Genomic DNA, 18160 nt, shown 5'->3' with positions numbered 1-18160 from the left:
TTGCATAGGGAGGTAGAGGCTCAGGTTCTGCAACTTCTGAGCTATAGTCGATGAATAGCATCCTGAAATAAAGGTGGTTTAAAGCTGTGTGGAGAGCCATTGAGATTGTGTCAATAGAGAAATTGTAATGGGTCCAGGTCCTTGCTGAGGCAGGAGTTCAGTCTAGTCATGACCAACCTCTCAAAGCATTTCATCACCGTTGATGTGAGTGCTATGGGGCGATGGTCATTAAGGCAGCCCACATTATTCTTCTTAGGCACTGGGATAACTGTTGCCTTTTTGAAGCTTGTGGGAACTTCCGCCCATAGCAGTGAGAGGTTGAAAATGTCCTTGAATACTCCCACTAATTGGCTGGCACAGGTTTTCAGAGCTTACCAGGCACTCCATCAGGACCTTCCACCTTGCAAAGGTTCACTCTCTTTAAAGACAGCCTAGCATCAGCCTCTGTGCCAGAGATCACAGGGTCATCAGGTGCAGCCGGGATTGTCACAGCTGTAGTTATGTTCTCCCTTTCAAAGCGGACATAGAAGGTGGTGAGTTCATCTGGTAGTGAAGCATCGCTGCTGTTCATACTATTGGGTTTCACTTCATAGGAAGTAATGCCTTACAGACACTGCCAGAGCTGCCGTGCATCCAATGTCACCTCCAACCTTATTTGAAATTGCCTCTTCACCCTTGAGATAGCTGTCTGCAAATCATACCTGGTTTTTGGTTCAGGCCTGGGTCACCAGACTTGAATGCCACAGATCTAGCCTTCAGCAGATGACGTACCTCCTGGTTCATCCACAGCTTGACAATGTACAGTAAGTCTTTGTAGGCACACACCCATCCACATAGGTTTTAATGAAGTCGGTAACAACTGCAGCATACTCATCCGGCTTTGAAGATGAATCCCTGAATACAGTCCAGTCGACTAATTCAAAGTCGGTCCTGTAGGTGCTCCTGTGCTTCCCTTGTCCATACCTTCTTGGTCCTCACTACTGGTGCTGCAGTCTTCAGTCTCTGCCTATACTCCATGAGCAGAAGTACAGCCAGGTGATCAGACTTCCTGAAGTGAGGGCATGGAATAGCATGATAGGCATTCTTGATGTTGGTGTAGCAATGATCTAAAGTCTGATTGACATTGCCCTGAGGTGGAATGTATACTGCTACCAAAATGTCCCTGGAGAACTCCCACAGTTGGTAAAAAAGGAAGGCACTTAACTGCTAGATATTCCAGGTCTAGTGAGAAAAATTGGGACAGCATTGATATATTTGTGCACCAAGAAGAGTTGATCATGAGGCATACTCCACCACCTCTGCTTTTGAGAGACTCTATAGATCTATCCTGATGGTGTATAGTAAACCCATTGATCTGAATTGCTGCATCCAGTACAGAAGGGGTTAACCAGGATTCTGTGAAACAAAGGACACACGTGGTGTGTCCCTCTGAATCTCTCTGATTCAGCACCCTGGCTCTGAGATCATCGATTTTATTCACCAGAGACCACACGTTCGCCAGCAAGATAGTCGGTATTGGGAGTTTAAAACTCCGTTTCCTTAAACGCACTTGTAACCCCGATCTGCACCCACATTTCCACTGTGGTATCCTACTTGGGCACTTCCGACCACAATCGGTGTTGTTTCCGTCAGATTTAAGCAGTGATAGTTCACTTAGACGCATTAAGACATCATTGTTGACTGTACTGACCCTGGAAGCAGGTCAGTACACCCAGGAACTTGAAACTGCTCAGTCTCACCTCTGATCCCTCTATGAGAATTAGTATGTGTTCCTTTGTCTTACCCTTCCAGAAGTCCTTCTATAAAACTTAAGCATTAACATTGAGATGTCAACTAATCTTAACCACAATTAATTTCTCATGACTGTGTGGTTAGACACAGCTCAAATGCCGTCTATAAACTTGTCTGACTACTGTTGGCAGAATCTCAGTGGCGTTGAGAAGTGGTACAGGGGAGGGACAGATAAGTTGGTTGAATGGTTTTGCAGGAACAACTTCGTACTCAGCATCAGCGAGACCAAGGAATTGACTGTGGCCTTCAGAAATGGGAATCGGGTGAATATACATCAGTCCTCATTGAGGAGTCAACAGTGGAAAGGGTGAGCAGCTGCATGTTCCTGGGCGTCAACAGCTCAGAGGATCTATCCTGCACCCAGTACATTGTTGCAATAATGAAGAGGGCAGGCCAGCTTTTCTCATTTCATCAGGAATCTAAGGAAATTTGGTGTGTCAGAAAAGACTCTTGCAAATTTCTACAGATGTACACGGGGAAGCTTTCTGGTAAAGCGGCTCCAACATGCAGGATTGAAAGAAGCCACAGAGGGTTGTAGACTCAGCTAGAGCCATCTCAGGCATAACCCTCCCTACTATTGAGGGCATCTTCAACGTCTTGAAGGGGAACTTGAGGGGAAGAAGCTGGTCCTGAATCATTGAGCATGTACCTTCAGGCTCCTGATGGTAGCAATGAGAAGAGGGCATGTCCTGGGTGAATGGGGTCCATAATGATGGACATTGCCTTCTCACCATAGATAAAAAGAAGCCCAATAGAAGCAATGAAAAACTGCACACAGATAGATGCACAACCAACGTGCATAAAAAGATAAATTGTGCAATTACCAAAAATACTAACAAACAAATAAATAATATTGAAAATATGAGCTGTAGAGTCCTTGAAGTGAGTACGTAGATAGTGGAAAAGTTCAGTGTTGAGGTAATTGAGAGCTGATGGCTCTGAGATGTATCACCATCTAGTAGCCATTATCACTTCATAATGCCAAAAGACATAGGAGTAGAATTAGGCCATTTGGCCCATCGAGTCTGGTCCATCATTTAATAATGGCTGATCCTTTTATTTCTCCCTCCTCAGCTCCACTCCCCACCCTCCTCTCTGTAACCTTTAATGCCTTGTCCAATCAAGAACCTATCAATCTCTGCTTTAAATACACCCAACCACGTGGCCTCCTCAGCTGCCTGTGGTAATAAGTTCCACAAATCTGGCCAAAGAAATTTCTCCGCATCTCTGTTTTAAATGGACGCCCCTCTATCCTGAGGCTGTGCCCCCTTGTCCTAGACTTCCCCACCATGGGAAATATCCTTTTCACATCTACTCTCTCTAGGCTTTTCAACTTTCGAAAGGTTTCAATGAGATTCCACACCCCCCCCCCCCCCATCATCCTTCCAAATTCCAGCGAGTACTGACCCAGAGAGATCAAACGTTCATCATATGAACCATAGAACCATAGAACATTACAGCACAGAAACAGGCCTTTTGGCCCTTCTTGGCTGTGCCGAACCATTTTTCTGCCTAGTCCCACTGACCTGCACCTGGGCCATATCCCTCCAAACCCCTCTCATCCATGTACCTGAACAAGTTTTTCTTAAATTTCAAAAGTGAGCCCGCATTCACCACTTCATCTGGCAGTTCATTCCACACTCCCACCACTCTCTGTGTGGAGAAGCCCCCCCCCACCCATGTTCCCTTTAAACTTTTCCCCTTCACCCTTAACCCATGACCTCTGGTTTTTTCTCCCCTAGCTTCAGTGGAAAAAGCCTGCTTGCATTCACTCTATCTATACCCATCATAATTTTATACACCTCTATCAAATCACCCCTCATTCTTCTACACTCCAGGGAATAAAGTCCTAACCTATTCAACCTTTCTCTGTAACTCAGTTTTTCAAGTCCCAGCAACATCCTTCTAAACCTTCTCTGCACTCCTTCAACCTTATTAATATCCTTCCTGTAATTAGGTGACCGAAACTGCACACAATACTCCAAATTCGGTCTCACCATTGTCTTAAATAACCTCACAATTACATTCCAACTCTTATACTCAATACTTTGATTTATAAAGGCCAATGTACCAAAAGCTCTCTTTACGACCCTATCTACTTGTGATGCCACTTTTAGGGAATCATGTATCTGTACCCCCAGATCCTTCTGTTCTACTGCACTCCTCAGTGTCCTACCATTTACCTTGTATGTTCTACCTTGGTTTGACCTTCCGAAGTGCAATACCTCACACTTGTCCGCATTAAACTCCATCTGCCATTTTTCAGCCCATTCCTCCAACTGGTCCAAATCCCTCTGCAAGCTTTGAAAACCTTCCTCACTGTCCACTACACCTCCAATCTTTGTATCATCAGCAAATTTGCTGATCCAATTTGCCACATTATCATCCAGATCATTGATACAGATGACAAATAACAAAGGACCCAGCACTGATCCCTGTGGCACACCACTAGTCACATGCCTCCACTCAGAGTAGCAATCCTCCACTACCACTCTCTGGCTTCTTCCATTGAGCCAATGTCTAATCCAACTTACTACCTCTCCATGTATACCTAGCGACTGAATCTAACCTCCCATGTGGGACCATGTCAAAGACCTTACTGAAGTACATGTACACAACATCCACTGCCTCCCCTTCATCCACTTTCCTGGTAACTTCCTCGTAAAACTCTAATAGATTGGTTAAACATGACCTACCACACACAAAGCCATGCTGACTTTTTCTAATAAGTCCCTGTCTATCCAAATACTTGTAGATCCTATCTCTTAGTATTCCTTCCAATAATTTACCTACTACCGATGTCAAACTTACTGGCCTATAATTTCCTGGCTTACTTTTTGAGCCTTTTTTAAACAACAGAACTACATGAGCTATCCTCCAATCCTCCGGCACCTGACCCATGGATATCGACATTTTAAATATTTCTTCCAGGGCCCCTGCAATTTCAACACTAGTCTCCTTCAAGGTCCGAGGGAATACCCTGTCAGGTCCTGCGGATTTATCTACTCTGATTTGCCTCAAGACAGCAAGCACCTCCTCCTCTTTAATCCGTATAAGTTCCATGACCTCCCTACTCATTTGCCTTGTTTCCAAAGACTCCATTCCAGTTTCCTTGGTAAATACAGATGCAAAAAACCCATTTAATATCTCTCCCATTTCTTTTGGTTCCATACATAGCCGACCACTCTGATCTTCAAAGGACCAATTTTATCCCTTACTATCCTTTTGCTCTTAACATACCCGTAGAAGCTCTTAGGATTATCCTTCACCCTGACTGCCAAAGCAACCTCACGTCTTCTTTTAGCCCTCCTGATTTCTTTCTTAAGTATTTTCTTACTCTTTTTATACTCCTCAAGCATTTTATTTCCTCCCTGTTGCCTATACATGTTATACATCTCTCTCTTCTTCTTTATCAGAGTTCCAATATCCCTTGAGAACCAAGGTTCCTTATTCTTAGAGCAAACACAAGGAAATCTGCAGATGCTGGAAATTCAAACAACAACACACACAAAATGCTGGTGGAACACAGCAGGCCAGGCAGCATCTATAAGGAGAAGCACTGTCGACGTTTCGGGCCGAGACCCTTCATCAGGACTAGACGAAATTTCTCTCAAAATTTCTCCTTTGAATTACCTGTGCCCTGTTCCTTAGGTGTAACTACCTCCTGGAAGCTACTATCTATAAACTGCTCATCCCGAATGATCCAGAGGTCATCCAGCTCCTGCTCCAGTTCCCTAACGCAGTCTATTAGGAGCTGCAGCTGGATGCACTTCTTTGCAGGTATCGGTGCCTACATCCTGCAGGAGGAGCATTCCAACATCCTGCCTGGCATTTTCTCTAGTCTGAACAACAACAAAAAAGAAAAGCAGAAACTTACCGGAACCTACCCTCGCCTCTGCCTGTTTCTCGCCGAAGCCTGATTGAGCCAAAGTCGTCCCACTCCGACTCAGTCCACTCCAACGATGGCCACTACAATGATGGCCGCTGTATATGGCGGTCTTTCTTGTAATATGATAACCCTTTTATTCCTGAAATCATCCTTGTTAACCTCCTCTGAACCCTCTCCAATGCCAGCACATCTTTTCTTAGATGAGGAGCCCAGAACTGTTCACAGTACTCAAGGTGAGGCCTCACCAGTGCCTTATAAAGCCTCAGCATCACATCCCTTGTATTCAAGACAAGAGTACTTCAGGCATCTCAGATGTCGATGTGCACACTGCGAAAGGCAGAGGTCTAAGATGATCTCTGGGTTAGGTGCTAGCATGCTGTTCCTAATCTCAGCTCTTTGACCGCTAGAAGTATTATTCCTAAATTATTTCACAGTTCCAGTGTTTAGTTCCCAAGCAGTAGCAATATGCATGAAGAAAAGTTCTTACAGCACATGAAGCAATAATTTTCTTGGCCTTAACAATTAAAAATTTAGGCATAGGAGACATTATGTTTTGTGAAACAAAAAAGCAATTGTGCTACATGTTTAAAATCAAGGTTGTTCTTGAAGCAACGAAAAATAATTACAGCATTGTTTCATTTTCTACTTCTCAAAAGAAAGGAATAATGAGCTAGTTCTCATGGGTTCATGGGTAGATCAGAAATCTGATGGCGGAGCGGAAGAAACAGTTTCTAAATCATCGAGTGCAGGTCGTTTACAGGGTTCAGCAGGCTGGGTTCAAAGAAGATGCTTACCTTGGGTGAGGAGTGTTCAATTTCATTGTTGGGTCCTTTAAATAGCACTAATTTAATGGTAGTAGAATTAGTTAGACAACTTTGACAATGTTTGGGAAAGTATTATGCTGGAAAATGAAGTGTTTGGGTGAGTGAAAATCCTGCTAAAATGAGATGAACTTTCTGACAGGCCTCAAAGGCATTCATATAGTTGTGCCATTCCAGGTTAACCTGAATTTCAAATGCACAACGTTGTTTTGGAGCTGTGTGGACGAATTTCTCTTCTAAAAAGTGTGCAGTGTGATATGGTTGGGTTACATGAGTGGCCAGCAAGATAATGGGTGGAGTACAATTAAGGGAAATCTGATCTATTTTGGCAAGAAGAATAGAAATGCAGTGTAGCATTCAAATAGTGTGAAAGTAGTAATTTATAGTGTTCAGAAAAAGATAAATGCAGAAAATAATTAAGATTAGCTTACAGATACAGAAAATAATTAAGATGGCAAATGGTATGTTGTCCTTTATTCCCAGAGGAATAGAGTAGAAGGATTTTGGAAAGATCATTGCTGGGGACCTTCTCTAAGGATGAATATATTTGCTCTAGTGATGGTACAAATTAATTTCAACCCTGGAATGAGATGGTTGTCCTATAAGAAAGGAATGCTCATATAATCTGGAGTTTAGAAGGATGAGAGTTAATCTCATAGAACACATACAGTACAAAGTGCAGGTGGAATTCATCAGGTTAAGCAGCGTCTAAGGATAAATAGATGATGTTTTGGGATGAGAACCTTCATCAGGGCTGGAGAGGAAGGGTGAAGAAGCCAGAATAAGGAAGTGGAGGGCCGGGGAGTGGTGGGGGGTGGGGGGGGGGGTTGTAATGAGTACAAGGTGACCAATGATAGGTGCGACCAGGTGAAGGGGGAAGGTCGGTGAAGAAAGATGTGTGCCCTGTTCCGTTGAATTTCTTCCACACTTTATGTGTGTGTTCCTCAGGATTCAAGCATTTGCGGAATCTGTTGAGTTTAGGTAAGTTCATGTTAACATTTAAGATTCTGAAAAGGTTTGGCATATGAGAATGTTTCCCAGATTTGGATTGAAGAGGCATAATTTCAGGATAATGGACCAACCTGCAAGGAAAAGCTGAGGAGATATATCTTCTTTGAGAAGTTTATGTGTCTCCAGAATTTAAAACTTAGTTACCCTTTTTATACTACTAGTAACTTTCAAAAAGTTAACCCAAATAGAATGTTTATTAGCAATACATTTCAACCAAATTATCTTGCCTCAGATGATGCATTCTTGCAGCATTCTACAATTACATAAACTGTGATTAAGAATCAACTTTGCGTTAAGTCCCATTGAAAACATTGAGAGGGTTTCAATGTCTCTACTCCTGTTTGTTTGATATGCAAGTCAGAAGGTATTGCTGCAGACATCACAAGCTGCATGATTGATATGTGAACAATAGGTGGTAGTATGCACCAGCTAGGTTGCTAGTCTGAGGCAATATGAGTTGGCCTAATCTGAGTGCTTTTGACTGCAAATTACATTTACTATATTGTGTTTAACTACAGAACATAATGTTGATAGCAGTTCAGAGAAAGACATTATTTATGTACTGAGTGCAGTGGTGTTGTGATTGTCGCTTGTTTAATTACCTTGTGGACAAATCCCACCAAGTAGAAATGAAAAGCAGATATCATGAAATTATTGAATGGTTGTACAAAACCATCTGGCCCACTAATATCTTTATGGGAAGGAAATCTGTTGTTCTCACCCAGGCTGCTCTTGAACCAGAGGGGATAACTTCACTCAACTTCATTTGCCCCATCACTGAACTGTTCCCACAACCTCTGGACTCACTTTCAAGGATTCGTCATCTCATGTTCTTTCTTACTTTCTTTTTCTCTTTTTCCCATTCCCCATCTTCCCTTCTCCCCCTTCTTCCATTCTCCTTCCCCTTCCCCATCTTTTCTTCCACAGTATGTTGACATTCACACACTAGCTGTCCGCCATGTTGGTGCAATCATTCATTGATTCTACTATTATTATTGGATTTATTGAGTATACTTGCAAGAAAATGAATCTCAGGGTTGTATTTGGTGACATATATGTACTTTAATAATACATTCACTTTGAAATATGAGGCATATTTCTCCTGCACCAATTTGGTCAATTCTTAACTAGCCAAAGGAATGTCTTTGCAAGCGACATGGCAGAATTATACAGTACTAGTGTGAGGACAACAAGAGATGTGAAATCTGCTCACGCTGAGTGCTCGGTGGTGGCACCAATGCTCGCTTTTTTTTGCCTGTGGGGGAGGGGGGATGGTTGCTCGCTGCCGCTTACGTGCGGGAGGGTGGGGAGCTGGGTAGGGAGTACTTTGGGGTTCTTACGTTTATCTGTTGTTCATTCTTTGGGACAGTTCTCTGTTTTTGTGGATGTTTGCAAAGAAAAAGCATTTCTGGATGTATTGTATACATTTCTGTGACATTAAATTGGACCTTTGAACCTTTGAAATAAGTGCCTTCTTGTCCAAGAGCTCACATATCTCAGACGTTTGTGCATACTTGCAATTATTGAGTTTATAATCAATGGCAGGCAGGTTTCTCTGTGTTGTTAACATGTGGGTTTGTAGATCTAATAATTCTATTCGTAGATATTTCAATGTTTGCATGTGCAAACACTAATATACACAATTTAATAACTGCGGTGGCTCAGTTACAGTAATAGAATTTATCTTGGACAGAAGTGTTTGTGGGCAATATGCACACAGTGGCCTCTTTATCAGATACACTAGTTGTTCAGACCAAACGTCAAAATGGGGAAGATATGAGATCTAAAAGACTTTGACCATGAAGTGATGGCTAGTGCCAGATGGGGTGGTTTGAGTATCTCAGAAACTGTTGCTCTCATGGGATTTTCAGTCACAACAGTCTCTAGGGCTTACAGAGAATGGTACAATAAACAAAAAGCATCCTGTGAGCAGCAGTTCTGTGGGCGAAAAGGCCTTTTTAATGAAAGAGGTCAGAGGAGAATAGCCAGACTGGTTCAAGCTGACAGGAAGGCAAAAGTAATTCAAATAACCACACAATACAACAGTAATGTGCAGAACAGCATCTCTGAATGCACACCACATTAAACCTTGAAGTGGATAGGTTACAGAAGCAGAATACCACACACATATACTCAGTGGCCACTTTATTAAGTGCAGGAGGTATAAAATCTATTGCAAGGCAATTAAGTCAACCTTTATAAAACAGTCATACTATGTTCATTTCTGGCCACTGCACATTTGGAAGACATTGTACAGTCAAGATTTATTGATATCAGAAACGAATCATTACAATTTTATGGAGAGAACAGAAAGTGTGTGATTTTTTCTTTTGGAGGAATTAAAGGAGATTTGAAAAAATGTTTCCAAGATCATGAAGAGTTTGGATAAATTAAATGAGAGGGAAACAGTGTCTAGTAGGAGTATTGACCGTAACCAGTGAAAACAGATTTAAGATATGTAGCACCAGAACCTTGGATGATATAAGGAAAACACTTTCACACAGCAAAATCTTTGATCTGGAATGCCCTACTGAGAAGGTGGTCTAGGATGTTCTGAAATAGATGCCTGAAAGGCAGTCCCAAAGATACAATAAAAATGGAAGACTTTCAGTGGGGCTTTAAGACACTCCTTAAAACCCACTTCTTTGTCCAGATGTTCAGTTTTTTGTCTCAATGCCTTTCATGTGCACTTATGTGAAACTCTTTGGGATAATGTGCAAAGATGCCATACATACATATGTAACAAGGATAAGGGTAAAAAGGCAGAGAAAGCCTGCTTAACTGTGTGCTTAAGAAAAAATATCTGTTCTTACTGAATTAGTTGCATCAGAAAGTGAAAGATTTGCTTGGCACAACAATTGGATGCAGTAATGATAGCCGGTTTAATGAAAGGGAGAGTGGCATCATGGTGAAATTATTCTATTGATATTTGAGATCTGGACTATCGACTTAGAGATGTGAGTTCAAATCCCTTTCTTTAGCTGGAGAACTCAGATTCAGATAAATAAGTACATCTGGGATTAAATGCTGGTTAGTTACATAGGTCAAAAATGCTTGTGGATTTATAGGGAAGCAGAACAGTTGTCCTTACCTAGCTTGACTTTTGTGAGATTATAAAACAACCAATATAGCTGACCCAGAAATAACCAAGAAAGCAACTCAGGTTAGGGAAAATTTGGGATAAAGTTCAAAGTAAATGTATTATCAAAGTACATCTATGTCACTTTCATATACATATATTCATTTTCTTTCAGGCATTCATAGCAAATACAAAGAAACACAATATGAAACACAAAATGAAAAACTGCAACAACAAGGCAGATAAACAACTAGTGTGCAAACGACAACAAATTGTGCAAATACATAAAGAAAAAACAAAATAATAAAAAATAAATGAGCAATAAGTACTGTTGACAGAACAAGAAATGAAGAGTCCTTGAAAGTGAGTCCGCAGATTGTGGGAACAGTTCAGTGTTGGGGTGAGTGAAGTTATCCACCCCTGTTCAAGAGTCTGATGGTTGAGGGCTAGTAACTATTCCTGAGCCTGGTGGTGTGGATCCTGAGGTTCCTGTACCACCTTACTGATACAGTAGCTAGAAAAGAGCATGGCCTGGATGGTAGGGTTCCTTGATGATGGATGCTGCTTTCCTGTGACAGCTCTCCTCACAGATGTCCTCCATGGTGGGGAGGGCAATAAAGGCTGTTCTTGCTGGTGAGGACCACATCCATTTGGAGGCTGCACAGTGCACAGCAGATAATACTCGAGGTTTGATCCTGATTTCACGTTCTGTCTGTGGGATGCCTATACATTCTCCCTGTGACTGTTTGGACTTGCCTTCGGTGTTCCAGTTTCCCTTCACATCTGATGATGTACTGGTAGGTTAATTCGATGATAAGACATAGGAGCAGAAATAGGCCATTCAGCCCAACAAATTTGCTCCGCCAACCTATCCCAGATTGATCGCAGATCCCACTCAACCCCATACACCTGCCCTCTCACCATATCCTTTGATGCCCTGACCAATTAGGAAACTATCAACTTCTGCTTTAAATATACCAACAGACTTGGCCTCCACCACAGTCTGTGGCAGAGCACTCCACAGATTCACTACTGTCTGGCTAAAAAACAATTCTTCCTTAGCTCTGTTCTAAAAGGTCGCCCCTCAATTTTGAGGCTGTGCCCTCTAGTTCTGGATACCCCCACCACAGAAGACATCCTCTCCACAATCTACCTTATTTAGTCCTTTCAATATTCAGTAGGTTTCAATGAGATACCCCCACCCCCACATTCTTCTAAATTCCGGTGAGTACAGGGCCAAAGCTGCCAAACACTCCTCATATGTTAACTCCTTAACTCCCAGAATCATCCCTGTGAACCTTTAAATTGACTACTTTAAATTAACCCTTGCCATAGGTGGGTGACAGGTGAGTTGGAGGTGACTTGTCAAAATGTGACAGAAAAGAAATGACTTACAAGAATGCTTTGAGAGCCACCATAAACTCAATGGATCAAATAGTTCCTGGGATCATCAGAGATATGAATTAACCATAACTGAAGACTATTGATATTAAAGTCAGAATTTGGGTCCTCCATCTCTACAGGGATCAGCCAGCTCATTAGATAACCTCATTGGATCATTCTGGTTCAAAGTAAAACAATTATTATCAGAGTACATATATGTCATTGCATACAACCCTGAGATTCATTTTCCTGAAGGCACACTCAGCAAATCTATAGAATAGTAACAGGATCAATGAAAGATCAACCAGCGTGCAGAAGACGACAAACTGTGCAAATGCAAATATAAATAAATAGCAATAAATAATGAAAACATGGAATAACAAGACAAAGAGTCCTTAACAAACATGAGAAAATCTGCAGATGGTGGAAATCCAAGGCAACACACAAAAAATTCTGGAGGAACTCAGTGGGTCAGGCATAATCTAGTGTAGTTTTGTGTTGTTTCATGTAGCACCATGTTCCTGGAGGAATGTTGTTTCTTTTTTACTGTGTACTGTACCAGCAGTTTATGGTTGAAATGACAATAAAAAGTGACTTGACTTGATGAAGGGTCTCAGCCTGAAACATTGACTATTTACTTATTTCCATAGATGCTACCTGACCTGCTGAGTTCCTCCAGCATTTTGTATGTGTTGCCTAAAGAGATCTTAAAGTGAGATCATTGGTTGTGGGAACATCTCAATGGATGGGCAAGCGAGTGTAGTTATCCCCTTTTGTTCAAGAGCCTGATGGTTGTGGGATAGTAGCTGTTCTTGAACCTGGTGGTGCGAGTCCTGACCCAGCTTTTTTCTCTGTATTTGTTTATCACATATTTCATTGTACTGCTGCCAAAAAGTTAACAATTTTCACGACATGGGCCAGTGATATTACATTTGATTCTGATTCTAACTGATGGCAGCAGTGAGAAAAGAGCACGGCCTGGGTGGTGAGGACCTCTGATTATTCATGCTGCTTTCCTACGACAGCGTTTCATGTAGATGTGCTCAATGGTTGGAAGGGCTTCACCCATGATGTACAGGACCGAATCCACTACCTTTTGTAGGATTTTCCATCCAAAGAAGAACATGTTCCGTTCGATAACAAAATGTTGAAGATCAAACCTATGAAAAGACAAACCAACATCTTTCCACAGAAATGTTCTGTACCACAGTGGACCTGCATTAATTGAGTCAGGACATCATGGAAGATGGTAACTGTGAAGGTGACTTGTACTTGTAGCTACCATATAATATTTTTTCTATAAAGCAGCATGATATTCAAAGGTTTCAAAGTACATTAATTAACAAAGTATATGTAAATTACGCAAACACAAGGAAATCTGCAGATGCTGGAAATTAAAGCAACACACACAAAATGCTGGTGGAACGCAGCAGGCCAGGCAGCATCTATAGGAAGAAGCACTGTCGACATTTCGGGCCGAGACCCTTCATCAGGACTAACTGAAAGAAGAGATAATAAGAGATTTGAAAGTGGGAGGAGGAGGGGGAGATCCGAAATGATAGGAGAAGACAGGAGGGGGAGGGATGAAACGAAGAGCTGGAAAGTTGATTGGCAAAAGGGATACACAGCTGGAGAAGGGAGAGGATCATGGGACGGAGGCCTAGGGAGAAAGAAGGGGGAGGATATTTGACTGTTTACAGGTAGCCACAAAGCAAGAGACCTGAAAGAACCCAATGAAAAAAGAAAGACCAACACTTAATACACAGAGAAAGAGATTAAAAAAATACAAATCATGCAAGCAATAGAAGCAAGCAACAGCATCCCGAACCAAATTGAGTCCATAGCTGCGAATCCCCAGAGCAGCCAGAGTAGGCCCAAAGCCTCGGTCTCAGCCCATCATACAGCGGAGCAAATTGCTGTGAAGCTCACAAACATGAAGCACAGCAGCTGGAGCAGTCTCACAGCCTCAATACTGTGGAGAGAGGAGTGAACATTGAGGGAGAGTGAGTGAAATTGGCCCAACCCTTGTCTTCAGTCCCAACACCCCGCCTTTCTGGTCTATCTGGACACGCGTTTAAGCTTGTCCAAACACCGTATTGTGCAGTGCACTAGGACCCAGATGGCACAACACAGCGTTTGGACGATATAGCAATCTGATCGTACAGGGACTGTGTGTGCATTGTCAGACCCGTTAATGTGGTCTCTGCGACCATATGTAATTGGTGCTGGGGCGACATGATAATGATGCAGCCAGTATTACTTCTGCTTTTCATTGGATGCAAACAAGTTCTTTTGGGGGGAGGTATGGGGTTTTGGACGAGAATCAAGACTTCACAGGTTATCTCTCCAAGACAATCAATATTCATGATGGGGAGGTATAGTCTGACCTCCGGCGGCAGAGAACTTGGCTGAAGAGAAAAACTGGCAGCCAACAGTTCAGACAAGGTACCTTGTGGAATTGAATCTGATTTATATTCCTCACTTTTTTGTTATTTAGCTTATGCTCAAAACTTCAGTGTTAACACTGATACTGTTTAAAAACTGTTTGTATTGGTTCCCCTGATAATTGCACAAAAGAGACATAGAGCAGATGTTAAGTCTGATGAATTGGAAAGGTCCCAGGTACAGTCTCTGTTTGTACTCTCTGCTAGGGTGGGGAAGCACAAGTGACTTCAATGCCTCCAACACAAACAGGAGGAAAGCTGAACGAGATTCTGCTTCTCAGATGCAACTGTAGCTCTCTGATTGCCTTTCTATTCACGAGTCAGAAAGTTACTGTTTCAATTTCTATTCCAGCAATTACAGAACTTCTGAGGCTCAATATTTAGTCCTTTAATCAACATTAATCAAATGAGATAATTATATCATGACTTCCAAGCTTGGCAGTTTAGGCAGATTCCTAGTAAGTATAACACGCAAATTTTCACAAGGGGCAGAAAGCGTTGAGTGTCACCTCCTTTTCTCGAATCATCTAGCCCAACACCATTAATGTCAGTTCCACTATCTGTTCCACCATCCTCCAAAGGCCAGCACAAAGTTGAATGTGCATTTCCCCCAGCTTTGCATGCTACGAGTCCTGTTGAGTTTCTCCAGCATTTTGTCTGAGTTCTTCTGGATTTCCAGCATCTTGTGTTGATTGTTTCTTCATTGCTGTTTTGGGAATTTGTTGTGCTCGCAGAGTCCGTGATTTATTTATTTTGAAGTTGTTTAGGATGACCTACAGTGCAAATGAAAGCAAAGTGAGAACGGACCAGAGACACTGCAGCAACTTCCAAACACTGCTGACCTCTGTGTGGGTTGTACTCAGATATTCGGGTTTCAGCATTGCACGCACAAGCAGGCATGTGCTCGAACTCAGAGCCACAGTTCCTGTCTTAGACATGAAAAACAGCCATTTTGATGGAAACGTTAAAGATAGGTTTTGCCTGCAAGATTGTACCTTGAGTTTCAGAACGAGGGTTGATAGTGTAGAGTGGTCTTGATGATGAGTCTTGGCCTGAAGTGTTGTCTATTTATTCTTCCCTATTGATGGTGCCTGATCTCTCTCAGATACTCCAGCGCTTGGTGTGTATTGCTCAGGATTTCCAGCATCTGCAGAATTTCTTATGTTATAATGCAGGAGGAATCAGGGACCACGACCTCTAACTGAGGCTCAGGCCTGCTCTGGGCTTCGTCAGAGGACTCCATGATGTTTACTCAACTGAGGCTGAGGCTTTGGGCCTGCTCTGGGTTTCATGTCTGAGGACTCACTTTCATTCTAAATGCTATTTGCTTACTTTTATTGCTTGCATGTTTTGTTTTTTTCTCTCTCTCTGCACATTGGGAGTTTGTTGGTCCTCTTTTATTTAATGGGTTCTTTTGGGTTTCTTGTTTTGTGGCTGCCCGTAAGGAGATGAATCTCAAGGTTGTATATTGTATACGTACCTTAGTGATAAATGAACTTTGGACTTGAACCTTTGAACCTTGCAGACATCCCACCTCTCCTGTAAGTTCCAGGAGTCTCCCGCATATTGATAGCGGCTCCCTGACGCCTGCAAATTATATACAATATCCTGGAAATCGATTTTTGGGAGTGGGAGCGAGTGACAGACGTAGCAAGAGAGTGACAGAGAGCATGCTGATTGGTCTCTCTTTGTGCTAAGTAGGCCTATCAGTTTTCTCTGTGGGCGGGCTTTCCAGTCAACCTCAAAAATAATGACAGTGTTGCTCGCTGCACTGTTTGCAACAGTGACTTTTCTATTGCCCAAGGTGGGTTAAAATGTAAAAGACATGTTGAGGTGAGTTTAACAGGTGTTATTCATTCATTAGCATAGCTAATGTTATTTAAACTGGCTGACTAGCTGCTAAGGAGCTACTCTATTGATGTCCTATGTGATGTGGCCAAACTCCCTGTAGACTTGCTTAAAGTTATAATAGAATTAAAAAACGACTAAACGAATAAAAAAAGTACATATTTTAATGTCACATTTTCTGCATGTGGTAACTTCTACTTTACAAAAAGACCACTCGACAACTTGATGGCCAAAAGAGCATCTTTATCTGGGACGGCAAATGATATTTACAATACAGAGGCTTCCAGGTACCTCGTGCGGCCTGGGTGGAGGAACTATATACAATGCATACTGGGAGTAAAAAGAGCGGAAGTAAAGACCCCGTCAACCCTGGATCCCGCCTCTTGCTACCAACAGCTTCCCGATTAGTATTAACTTACTTTTAATAATACTCACATTACAACACTTCTCCCACTTTAAACTCCAACATTCCCCAAATATAGAAGAACTGGGAAATAAAAATAGTGGTATCATTACAACAGGTTACCAATACAAAAAACACCTAAAAAAAACATGGCAAATTCAACATTCAATCTAACAACAAAAGGAACTATCCAATCAAAGATTCAGTCTGTCAGGAGGTTTGCGATGGCGCTGCGATCTACGCACTACCCCCGGTGACCCGGCAGGCACCGCTGGTGAGGATGTTTTGGGTGGATCTAGTGTTGGGGACACGAGAGGGGTCTGTGTGTCCATGTGAGAATGTCCATCCTCTTCAGGGGACTCTGCCCCCTCTGCCAGTGTGTCTCCCTCTAGCAAAGTCACTGGTGGACATGCTTCCCCAGTAGTCTGTCTCACCATTGGAAACTCCATGGAACTGTCTACCTCTGAGCCGGAATCATGACGCAGGCCCACATGGTCCTGATGTCTGCGGAAAACACGCCCATCAGTCAGCTTAACAACATAGGAGACTGGACCACTCTGCTTAAGATTAACACCAGGTAGCCATTGCTGATTGTTTCTCACATAGACATTGTCATCCGGTTCTAACTGTCTGTCTCGCGCATGTTGATCATGTCCCTCCTTCTGCTTTTCCTGCTTTCTCTCCACTTTTGCCTTCATGTCCGGGCGCAGCAGATCCAATCTTTACTTGGGCCTACGCCCCATCAGCATCTCTGCTGGAGTGTGTGCAGTCGTAGTCTGTGGCGTGAGGCGGTATTTAAACAGGAAACGTGAAAGCCGGGTACTAAGAGAGTCCCCTGTCATCCGCTTCAGGCCTTCCTTCACTGTCTGAGCAGCCCGCTCAGCCAAACCATTTGAGGCTGGGTGGAAAGGGTCTGTCCGAATGTGACAAATGCCATTCTTCTGCATGAACTCACCGTACAGCTCACTGGTGAACGTCAGGCCATTATCAGTGACCAGAGTGTCAGGCAACCCGTGGACTGCAAACACTTGCCTGAGTTTGTCTATGGTCGAGGGGGCTGTGATGTTGTTCATGATGTGAGCTTCGATCCATTTGGAATGCACATCTACCATTACAAGAAACATCTGCCCCATAAAGGGGCCAGCAAAGTCCAAATGTAGCCTAGACCAGGGGTAGACTGGCCACTCCCATGGGTGCAAAGGAGCTGGTGGTGGCATGTTCTAATTGGTCTGACATTGCGTGCATGATTTTACCTTGTTCTCCAGATCCTGATCCATTCCTGGCCACCAGACGTAGGATCTTGCAAGGCTTTTCATTTGAGACACCCCTAGGTGAGTCTCATGAATTTCCTCCACAATCTGTGAATGGCCAGGGGGAGGCACGATGACCCTCGCCGCCCCGAAAATGCAACCATCCTGCAGACTCAGTTCCGTCTTGCGTTTGGCATAAGGCCTCAGTTCCTCTCCTTCCACGACTCTGGGCCAACCTTGT

Source organism: Hemitrygon akajei, chromosome 9 (assembly GCF_048418815.1).
Source record: "Hemitrygon akajei chromosome 9, sHemAka1.3, whole genome shotgun sequence".
NCBI lineage: Eukaryota > Metazoa > Chordata > Chondrichthyes > Myliobatiformes > Dasyatidae > Hemitrygon > Hemitrygon akajei.
This window is presented reverse-complemented; position numbering follows the sequence as displayed.